The sequence below is a fragment of the Entelurus aequoreus genome, linkage group LG09 (genome assembly GCF_033978785.1).
Source record: "Entelurus aequoreus isolate RoL-2023_Sb linkage group LG09, RoL_Eaeq_v1.1, whole genome shotgun sequence".
NCBI classification, from domain to species: domain Eukaryota; kingdom Metazoa; phylum Chordata; class Actinopteri; order Syngnathiformes; family Syngnathidae; genus Entelurus; species Entelurus aequoreus.
The window spans coordinates 55,916,548-55,927,834 of NC_084739.1; the positions used below are offsets into that span (position 1 = coordinate 55,916,548).

General features: G+C 45.0%; 1 protein-coding gene across 1 annotated transcript in view; it reads right to left on the minus strand.

Annotated features, from left to right (window-relative positions):
* rin2a (Ras and Rab interactor 2a) overlaps window positions 1–11,287 on the minus strand; it is an 80,354-nt gene that overhangs the window by 67,965 nt on the left and 1,102 nt on the right. The gene's annotated exons all lie outside the window — the stretch shown is intronic.

Sequence of the window (11,287 nt, forward strand, 5' to 3'; positions counted from 1 at the left end):
CTCCCACTGATGGGCTAACCTGGTGCAGAAAAGCAAATAAACAATAAGAAACAACTTGCAAAACCCAGTCCAGATTAGCAGCAGGTACAGTATAAAATCAGAGACAGTTTTTGTTTAGGAAAATGACCATATCCGCCTTCTCAGGCAGGATGCGTGAGCGTTCTGGACAGATAGTGTCTCCTGCTGTGGAAAATACACGTTCGCTGAGTGTGGAAGAAGCTTGAACGCATAAATAGGAGAAAGTGAGATATGACAGCAAAGGATAAGTCTTTTGTTGGTTCCACTGGACCACCACCATGCAGCAGGGTCGTCAGACATAAGTATTGGTGGAACGTCCTGGTACATCTGTAGCGCTCTCTCCACTCGTTTCTTGATGGACACGGAGCTCTGTTATTTCGCGGTTATTTCATTTTTTTTTGTAAAGTAAAGCCACACTTTCGACCGCCGACGCCCGCTATCCATGCTTGAGCTTGACTGACTCGCTCGGCTATGCTAACACTTCCGGCGGTGGGCGCTTCTTCGTTGGTGTTCAGCGGCTTCTTCTTCCGGTTCGGCGGACATATTTTTTTCCGGTCGGCGGACTGGTATCGAAAATAGGAATCGAAATTTAAACTTTTGAACGATTCCGGGAGAATCGGAAAGTTAGTCCCGGTTCCAATCGATACTCGATACCCAACCCTAACAATGACAGTCAAGCTTTATCATTGGCCTGTGGAGAACTGGGACAACAGAGACTCTTACCAGGAGGACTTTGAGTTGGATACGCATCCTTGTGGAGATGGGACAACAGAGACTCTTACCAGGAGGACTTTGAGTTGGATACGCGCTACCGTGAGTTTGCAGCTGCGGCTTCCAAACATTTGATCGCTTGCCTGTACATGCGTGCCGCTATGTGCATGTCACGTATGTAACTTTGGGGAAATATATGTGCTGTATGAACTTTGGTGAGGTGAACGGTACTTTGGGCTGTGGGATTGAGTGTGTTGTGCGGGTGTTTGATTTGTATTGGCGGGTTGTATGGACGGGAGGGGGGAGGTGTTTGTTATGTGGGATTCATTTGTGGCATATTAAATATAAGCCTGGTTGTGTTGTGGCTAATAGAGTATATATATATGTCTTGTGTTTATTTACTGTTTTAGTCATTCCAAGCTGAATATCAGGTCCCGCCCGCCTCTCACAGCATCTTCCCTATCTGAATCGCTTCCACTGCCCTCTAGTCCTTCACTCTCACTTTCCTCATCCACGAATCTTTCATCCTCGCTCAAATTAATGGGGAAATCGTCGCTTTCTCGGTCCGAATCGCTCTCGCTGCTTGTGGCCATGATTGTAACAATGTGCAGATGTGAGGAGCTCCACAACCTGTGACGCCATGCTACTTCCGGTACAGGCAAGGCTTTTTTATCAGCGACCAAAAGTTGCAAATTTTATCGTCGATGTTCTCTACTAAATCCTTTCAGCAAAAATATGGCAATATCGCAAAATGATCAAGTATGACACATAGAATGGATCTGCTATCCCCGTTTGAATAAGAAAATCTCATTTCAGTAAGCCTTTAATTTGTGAACCCCTCAGATTTAAAGACATGATGTGCCTCCAATATTTTCTTCTCTAAATACCATGAGGGTCAAATGAAGTGATGTTGAGGTAGCAGTAACGTCTTGGTGATGATGAATGGTTTAAATCTTTCAAAAAAATAATTTTTCCTAAGAATGTAAACATCCACTCCAACCTATTTTAAATATATTTTTCATGATCACTTATATATTTGCCACTAAACCTTTCAAAATATCCCCAAATCTGCACTGATTCAGGTGAATAAACAGCAACCTAATGGGACTCCAGACCATCGCCTGACACCAGAAAGTGCCCGGATGTGCCTCTGGGTCACGTGTTTGCAACCCAGCTATATTGTGAAGAAGTCCCACACAATCAATACAATGTTTGTTTACAAAGAGCTCAAGAGAAGCTTCTACCTTAACTCACCTACAGCACAGTATGGGTAACCTTGCTTCAATAGAGCGTTTTTTTTTTTTTGTTTTTTTTTTTTAATAATGTCCTGCCCAGCTTCTCGGGCAAATCATATAGCAGATGTAGATGCCCATATCGGCTGTTCAGATTTACTTTACAAAAGAGAAGTGTAGGATACTTCTCTTGTTGCCTTACTTGTATTTTGACTTTATTAAATGTATTTATATTATCATTTGGTGCAGCCGGGCCGTAGCAGGAGGGGATAGAAAGAGAGAAAAAGGAAGACAGAGGGAGGAATTGTGGGGACAAGATGGGGATTAGACAGAGAGACAAAAACAACAACAGCAAACACAACAACAACAACAGAGCAACATCAGCAAATACGACATGTACAAATATGATGGTAAAAGTAATAGCAAATAAGCAGTTAGCGAAAATAAAAAATAAAATACAGAAATGACCATGAGCATTATTACACTAAAAATGGAGCAATATGAATACCAATAGAAGTAGTGCTATTGATAATAAACAATAACAATACTTTACCTTTATTATCAACAATACAATTGTTCAAATGCAACAATACATATACGTAATGATAACTTGAGATACGAAAGAATGCAGAAAAATGGAGGGGAAGAAAGAGAAGCAACCTACATTACCTTGTAGATTGTTATAGTAACAATAGGTTAAGCTTTGTCAGTGTGCCATGTGTTATACCCAGTTTGCCCTAGGGCAACAACGTTAATATATGTTTGATGAAACGTGATTATGTGCATGAGTGTATGTGTGCATATGTATTTGTATATGTACAGTAAGTGTATATGTGTGCTTGTACAGTGAATGTATATGTACAGTATGTGTATATGTGTGTACAGCGAATGTATATGTACAGTATGTGTATACAGTATGTGTGTTTGAACAGTGAATGTATATGTACAGTATGTGTATATGTGTGTTTGTACAGTGAATGTATATGTACAATATATGTATGTGTGTGTTTGTACAGTGAATGTAAATGTGTAGTATGTGTATGTGTGTGTTTGTACAGTGAGTGTATATGTACAGTATGTGTATATGTATGTTTTTACAGTGAATGTATATGTACAGTATGTGTATACAGTATGTTTGTATAATGAATGTGCGTGTGGATGTACGAACTTTGAGTGTGTAAATATGTACTGTATTTATTTCTATATGTATGTGGGAGCGTAGGTACCTATGTATGTGTGTATGTATGCAAGTGAGTATATGTGAATTTGCATGTACAATACATTTGACTCCCAGTGTGTGCGGGAGCCATAGTACGGCCCCAGCCTCCCCGAGAGCCCATCCCACAAACAGTAGGTGTGGTGCCCAGGGAACCAGGGGCCACCGCCCCCACGCAGCCAAGCCGGACAGCGACAGGAACCCCAGAGCCTGGCCCACCGCGCCGCCCACAAGGGCCTGCAGCAGGCCGCAGACAGACGCACCCGGCAGAGGACAAGGCACGAGAAAAGCAGGGGGAAGCCAGACCCCAAGCCAGCGAGAGACCACACCCCACACGGACAGAAAGGCGGGACGCCCCGCCCGAGGGGCCCAGAGACCCCCCGCAACCGGACGGGAAGACCGCCCCCGCCCCACCGGCAACCGGGCCCCCACGAGCCCTCCCCCACCCCCGGAGAGCGCGGCGAGGCCAGCCCACGGCCACCCCACCCAAGCCGGCCGCCACAGGACCACCCAGCACGGGGCCACGGGAACCACCCACCCCACCCGCAGGGACCCCAACGATGGAGATGGAACAACCAGCAACCGCCCCGCCGAGTCCCCCCGCTGAGGTAGGGGAAATAAATAAATAAAATAAATAAATACATAATAATAATAATAATAATATTAACAAAATATATTAAAAAATAAGAATAAATAAATAATTAAATCTATTTATAAAAAAATAAAATAAAATAAAATAAAATAATTAAAAGAAGATCACAGACATGCTGACACACAAGGTCGCTACCCCAACAACTGGCCGACTCGCAGCACCTCGGAATACCCTGCAGCACCAAGCTACCACAGTAGACGCAGGGACCAGACCCAGCAGGCCCCAACCAAGACGGGCACCCGGAAGGGATGGACGGTGGGACCCAGGAGCTCCAGACACGCAGTCCGGATGCAGTAGCCTGAGGCGCCGACCCCCACCCGACAGGCAGGCCCAGAACGTACCCCCAGAAATATACATACATATATATATACATACACATACACATATATATACATACATACATACATACATACATACACACACACACACACACACATACATATACACAGTTTGTCAGCCCCGACAACCACCACGCGCGCGCGCTGCCACCAGTCACAACATCAGCCACCCCCCTGCACCAGACCCAGCAGCCACGGGCGCCCACACCACAAACAAACGGCAGCAGAAACAGCAGCCACAACACCCCCAGACAGCCAGCACCACCCAATCAAATCAAAGCGATAAAAAAAAAAACGCAACCGGCAACCACACGCCAACAGGATCACAGAGACCAGCCAGCGCCAGCCCGCCAGCAAGCCCAAACGCCAACACGCAAACAAGAGACACCAACACCCCCCCCCACCAAAAGACCCCACCACTCCAACCCAAACCCGCACAAACACACCACCGCCCAAACAACCGAGACACAGTATCCAGACCAGACACGGGCGCCGCGCCGCCACCACATCAAGTCGCCAACATAGAACCCCACAGCGCAAGGTCGGGCCACACGGGCACGGACCCCACCCAACAGGAAGCGAGACCCGCACGACGCCACACACAAATAAATAATAAGATTGAACAAAAATAATAATTTAAAAAAAAAAATAATAATAATAATAAAATGAAATACAAATTAAATTAAATTAAAAATAACAAATACAAATAATTAAATAAAATAAAGTAAGTAAATAATAAAAATTATTTAAAAATTTTTTTAAAAAAAATAAAAAATAAAATAAAAATAAAAATAAAAATAAAAATAAATAAAAAATAAAAAAAATAAAATATATATATATATATATATATATATATACATATATACACTTATATATATATATATATATATACATATATAAAAAATAATAATAATAATAATAAATTAATAAAAGCCTGGCAGGCCACCAGAATGCAGTCCCCGGAATCCGCGCCGGCCGACGAGGCAATGAGGGGTGTGCCGAACCCCAACCCCCCCACACGCATGTGTACAAGGCCCCCAGAGTGTCTACTGTGTAGTTAAAATTAGGAGGTCAGCCATTACAGCCGACCTCCAGTCCCTATTGATGCATGTACTGTAGCGTGAGTGAGATATGTATGCTTGTGGGAACTAATAATGCGATTAAAATTGGGGGACATCAAGGTCTTGGTGGGTCCCAACCAAGCCGAGCCCTCCAAATCCTAAGTGTCTAATATGCAGCTAAGATTGAGGGATGGACGAGCAGGGGACAAGACAGGAGGACCGGAGCCCCATAGGACGCATCCTCAACCCCCCGCCATGCCTCCCCGCAGGACAATCCCCCAAAGTCCTATATTTGTGTGACTGTGTGTGCTATAAGTAGGAGGAGTAGAGGGCCCGGACATCCCCCCCAGTCCATGCGGCCGACAACCAGGAACTACAGCCAGGAAGCCGCCCCCCCACGGCCCGTGACCCACACCAGACCACTTTAGCGTGACGCCACGCGAGCCCACCCCCCGCCAAACAAAGCCAGCCCCCGCCCGCCCCAACCCAACCCTGCAGAGCCCATACCAGCAACCAAACGCAGAAAAACTGCACAGCCCCATGCCCAATGCAAACACCGCATCCCGGCCATCCACACAGCAATGTACCCATACGAGTTCCGGCCAGGGGATGGCGCCCCCCAACTGGGGAAGAAGTCAATGCACCCCGTCCGCACGCCAGCCCCCAACCCTGCAGAGCCCATACCAGCAACCAAACGCAGAAAAACTGCACAGCCCCATGCCCAATGCAAACACCGCATCCCAGCCATCCACACAGCAATGTACCCATACGAGTTCCGGCCAGGGGATGGCGCCCCCAACTGGGGAAGAAGTCAATGCACCCCGTCCGCACGCCAGCCCCCAAACCAGCCGGCAAGCCAACGCCAGCCGGCCCCCACAACCCCACAAGCGCACAGATACCAGCCACAGTCCCCCAACCACTCCAACCCAACACAGCGACGCCAACCGCCGGCAGTACCACAACAACCATCACCACCACCGCCCGTCCGCAGTACAAACACCCGCAGCCGCCGAAACCGAAACAAAAAAAAAGCGACCTACCCCGTAAACCACAACAACGCACACCCCCAGCTACCACAGAGGCCACCAACCCACCTACCCCAACTCATCCACATACAGGCCAATCGATCCACCGGACATCCACACCCATACACACACCTACACATACATACACACATACATACACACATACACATATACATACATATATGTATATACACATACATAGACATACACACATGCATGCATATACATATACACACACACACACACACATATATACACCTACATACATATACATATGCACACATATACACACATATACATACACTAAAACAAAACAAAAACAAAAAAAACCAAAAAAATAAAAAATAATTAAAAAAAATAATAATAATAATAAATCAAATAAAATGGTGATGATGAATGGTTTAAATCTTTCAAAAAAATAATTTTTCCTAAGAATGTAAACATCCACTCCAACCTATTTTAAATATATTTTTCATGATCACTTATATATTTGCCACTAAACCTTTCAAAAGATCCCCAAATTTGCACTGATTCAGGAGAATAAACAGCAACCTAATGGGACTCCAGACCATCGCCTGACACCAGAAAGTGCCCGGATGTGCCTCTGGGTCACGTGTTTGCAACCCAGCTATATTGTGAAGAAGTCCCACACAATCAATACAATGTTTGTTTACAAAGAGTTCAAGAGAAGCTACTACCTTAACTCACCTACAGCACAGTATGGGTAACCTTGCTTCAATAGAGCGTTTTTAATGTTTTTTGGGGCTGTTTTTATTTTTTATCAGAATTATTGGCGTGATGTCATATATCCTCATATTGCCCTCATATTTATTGTGTACCCCTAATTTCTAAGCATCTCAGTTTTCCGTTGTGGCTAATTAAGAAAATTACGCAATCTTGCTTACTTGCTTATGGTTGTCCATCGAGTGCGATGACGACATCCACTTCTATCTGTGAGTTTGTTGGTGGCTGAATAGCCCTATCCTGGATAAACAAACCCTACTGCAGGTAGGGCATGTAAATGTGGTGGTGGTGGTGGAAACGGCAACCGTAGGTGTATTCCTCCTGAGTCTTCTCTCCTGTCTCTTGGCTGTCCTATCCTCCTCCAGCAGGCGGGTGCCATCCTGGCACAGCTGACGCCAGGTGTTACGATCAGCAGCCACACCCTCCAGGGCCTCAGGTCTGATTTTACACTTCCTTAGTGCAGTCTTCAGCTGGTCTTTATATCGTTTCTTCTGCCCTCCAGCAGAGCGACGACCATGGTGTAGCTGGCCGTATAACACTTTGCGAGGCAGGCGGTCTGAGGGCATCCTTACTACGTGGCCCAGCCATCGTAGTTGGTGCAGGGTGACCATGGCCTCAATACTCCTGCAGTTGGTTTTTGAGAGTATTTCAGAGTGAAGCACACGATCACGCCATGTGATCCCCAGGATGCGCTGAAGGCAGCGTATGTGGAACTGCTCTAGGGCCCTGATGTGGCGGCTGTAGGTTACCCAGACTTCACAGCTGTAGAGGAGGGTAGTGAGGCAGATAGCTTGATAGACAGAGACCTTTGTGTGGAGATGGAGGTTCTTGTTTTGGAAGACCCGACGCCTGAGTCTCCCAAAAGCTGCCGCTGCCTGCTTGATCCTGTTCTGGACCTCACTATCAACAGTGTTGTCATCAGAAAGAATGCTTCCCAGGTATCTGAAGGATGGAACGATTGGTATTTGTTCTCCAGAAACAGTGAAGACAGGTGATGTAGATGGCTTGTTGGAGCTCCACTGGCAAACTACTTCCGTCTTGGTGGTGTTGACGGTCAGTCCCATCCTGCTGTATGCTCTCACCGCAGCCACAAGAACAGACTGGAGGTCTTGTGGGCTGTGAGATACAAGAACACAGTCATCTGCGTACTGCATCTCAACAATTCTCTCCCTCTGCAGTTTGGTGGTAGCCTGAAGCCTCCTGATATTAAAGAGGTTGCCATCTCGACGAAAGTCCACTGTCACACCGCTGCTGTCCTCAATCTCTTTGTGGAGAAGCTTGGTAACACATAGCAAGAATATGTTAAAAAGCACTTGTGCTAGTACACACCCCTGCCTTACTACTGTATGTACAGGGAAGGGGGCAGACTCTTGACCTCCTATGGTCACTCGAGCAGTCATTCCATCATGAAACTGACAGAGGATGTTAACAAACTTAATGGGACAGCCAAACTTGAGGAGGACTTCCCATAGAAGTTCTCTCTGAACAGTGTCGAAGGCTTTGGAGAGGTCGACAAAGGCCATGAATAGGTCCTGATGTTGTTCCCTACATTTTTCCTGCAGCTGTCTAGCTGTGAAAATCATGTCCACTGTGCTCCTATTCTTTCTAAACCCGCACTGTGATTTAGGCAGTATCGACTCAGTGATGTTATTAATCAGCCTCTGGAGCATCACTTTTGCCAGAACTTTACCGGCAACAGCAAGGAGTGAAATGCCCCTACTGTTGCCACAGACAGCCTTGTCACCCTTGTTCTTGTAAATAGTGACAACATTGGCGTCTCTCCATTGTTGTGGGACGTTCTCTTCAGCCCAGATCTTTGTGATGTACTGGTGCAATGTTCTTGTGCAGAAGTATCCTCCTTGCTTCAGTAGTTCAGCCGGGATGTTGTCATTAGCGGGGGATTTGTTGTTTTTGAGGGAGCGGGTAGCTGATCGGACCTCCAGGAAGGTCGGGGGCTCGTCCAAATTGTGCATGACGGGAAGTGTAGGCAGTTCATCCAGAACAGTGGGGTCTGCATCAGATTCCTGATTCAACAGGGTGCTAAAGTGTTCCGCCCATCTCAGCAGGATGCTAGGTTGTTCTTTCAAGGTTGACAGGCCGTCTGCTGTTTTCAGAGGAGTGATGCAGCGGTTTGTTGGGCCGTAGGTCTTCTTGACAGCATTGTAAAAGTTATGCATGTCATTTTTATCGGCAAAGGTTTGGATTTCATGTGCCTTTTTTCTCCACCACTCATTCTGCATCCTCCTAACAGCCCTTTGCACTTCTCCTCGAGCTCTCTGCCATTTCTGCCTGGCGCTACTGGATGAAGGGTTCTCTAGGGTTGCCCTGTGTGCTTTGTGCATATCCTTCAACAGGACATGGATGGTTTTCATCAAACCAGTCTTGGTGGTTCTTGCTCTTGAAGCCAATTGTTTGGGCTGCTGCCTCATAGAGAGCCGAGCTGATAGAGTTCCAGTTCTGGTCAATAGAGTTCTCAGAAGAGTTCAAGGAAGACTCCACCGCCCCAAGTTTCTCAGCCAGGGAGCGGCGAAAGTCATTTCTTGGATCAGGGTTTTCCAGGCGGGCGCAGTCTAGCTTCTTCCTTGTGGGTCCTCGCCGTCTCAAGGGAGGGCGCACTTGCATGTGGACATTGGTCATAATCAAATGATGATCTGTCCAGCACTCTGCACCTCTCATGGCACGGGTGATGAGGACGTCTTTGATGTCACTACGCCTCACTATGATATAATCTATCAGGTGCCAATGTTTAGAACGGGGGTGCATCCATGAAGTTTTATATTTAGCCTTCTGCTGGAAGATGGTGTTGGTTATGGTCAGGTTATGCTCTGAGCAGAGAGTAAGCAGTCTCATCCCATTTGAGTTAACCTGACCAACCCCATGTCTGCCAAGTACTCCACTCCATATCCTGGTGTTCTGTCCCACTCGGGCATTAAAATCCCCAAGCAAGAAAATCCTGTCATTCTTGGGGATCCGGCAGAGAGCCTCATCAAGTGACTGGTAGAATTATTGGCGTGATGTCATATATCCTCATATTGCCCTCATATTTATTGTGTACCCCTAATTTCTAAGCATCTTAGTTTTCCGTTCTGGCTAATTAAGAAAATTACGCAATCTACACCACCCCCCACAATCCAATGCCACTAATAGATTGCAGCCCTGTGGTAAAAACACTGAATTGTGTACAACATATAGAACATGTCAACACATAGATTGTTCTATCCCCCTTAAAAGAACTGAAAGCTCTCATTTCTGTGTAAATTTAACTGTCATCTTGTCTTGCATTCAAGTTTTTAACATGTGTTTGCTCTCATTCTGGATCATTATTTCCGCCAGGAGGTTATGTATTGGCTGGGGTTTGCCTTTTTGTTTGTCTGTTCGTTAGTTCGCAACATAACTGAAAAAGTTAAGGGCGGATTATGGTGAAACTTTAAGGAATTGTCAGAAATGGAATAAGGTTCCAGATTTTGAGAGTGATCTGGATCACCATCTGGATTCAGAATGCTTGTGTAGTTTTTACCTAGCTCACTGTGTCTTGCTGACTTTTGCCTACTCGACAGCGGCTTAAAATAATAAAAAATGTGAAATTATATAAAACATATTTAAAATTTTGAAATTCTAAAATGGTTTAAACATTATTGCTTACAAGTAACATTACTTTCGGTTGCATCTCATTACAACTTAAACATGCTTCTGTTTGGACACCTCAATTAGCTTCAGCGAACAAGATTATTTATGAACATCACTTTAAATAGGAGAAATAGTTATATCACAAAATAACAGTTGCATAGTTTTATACTGGTAGTATCACCTGACATGAGAAGTGTACCAACATGCACATGACTTCAAATAACCTCTTTCTATCAATATTTGAAAGAGATCAGTTGGGGTCTTCTTGAATGCATGATGCAACATTACTGCAATTTTTTTTTAGCTTTACAATACAAATCTGGTGTTTTCAGTTATGCCACTGACTTTTTACAAAATACAAATTGTCAGACGAAAGTTTTCCATTTATCGCCTACTGTTTTTAAAAAGCCATACAAGAGCTTTCGTTTGTGCAACAGGTGTTTCACCTGACATTTTGGGGGTTCCAGCTGTCAAAACATGTACAATTGGAATGTAATGAAACCTTATTTAAATCTAAATAAACTTTCAGGAGAACTTTTCCCTTGACATGAATTGATGACATTATTTAAACATGAAATAATGCACTTTGAAACATTGAGTGTATCAAAGATCCTAAAAGCGTTAAAAATCCACGCTATTGAATGGCGAAAAGAACGTGACTGA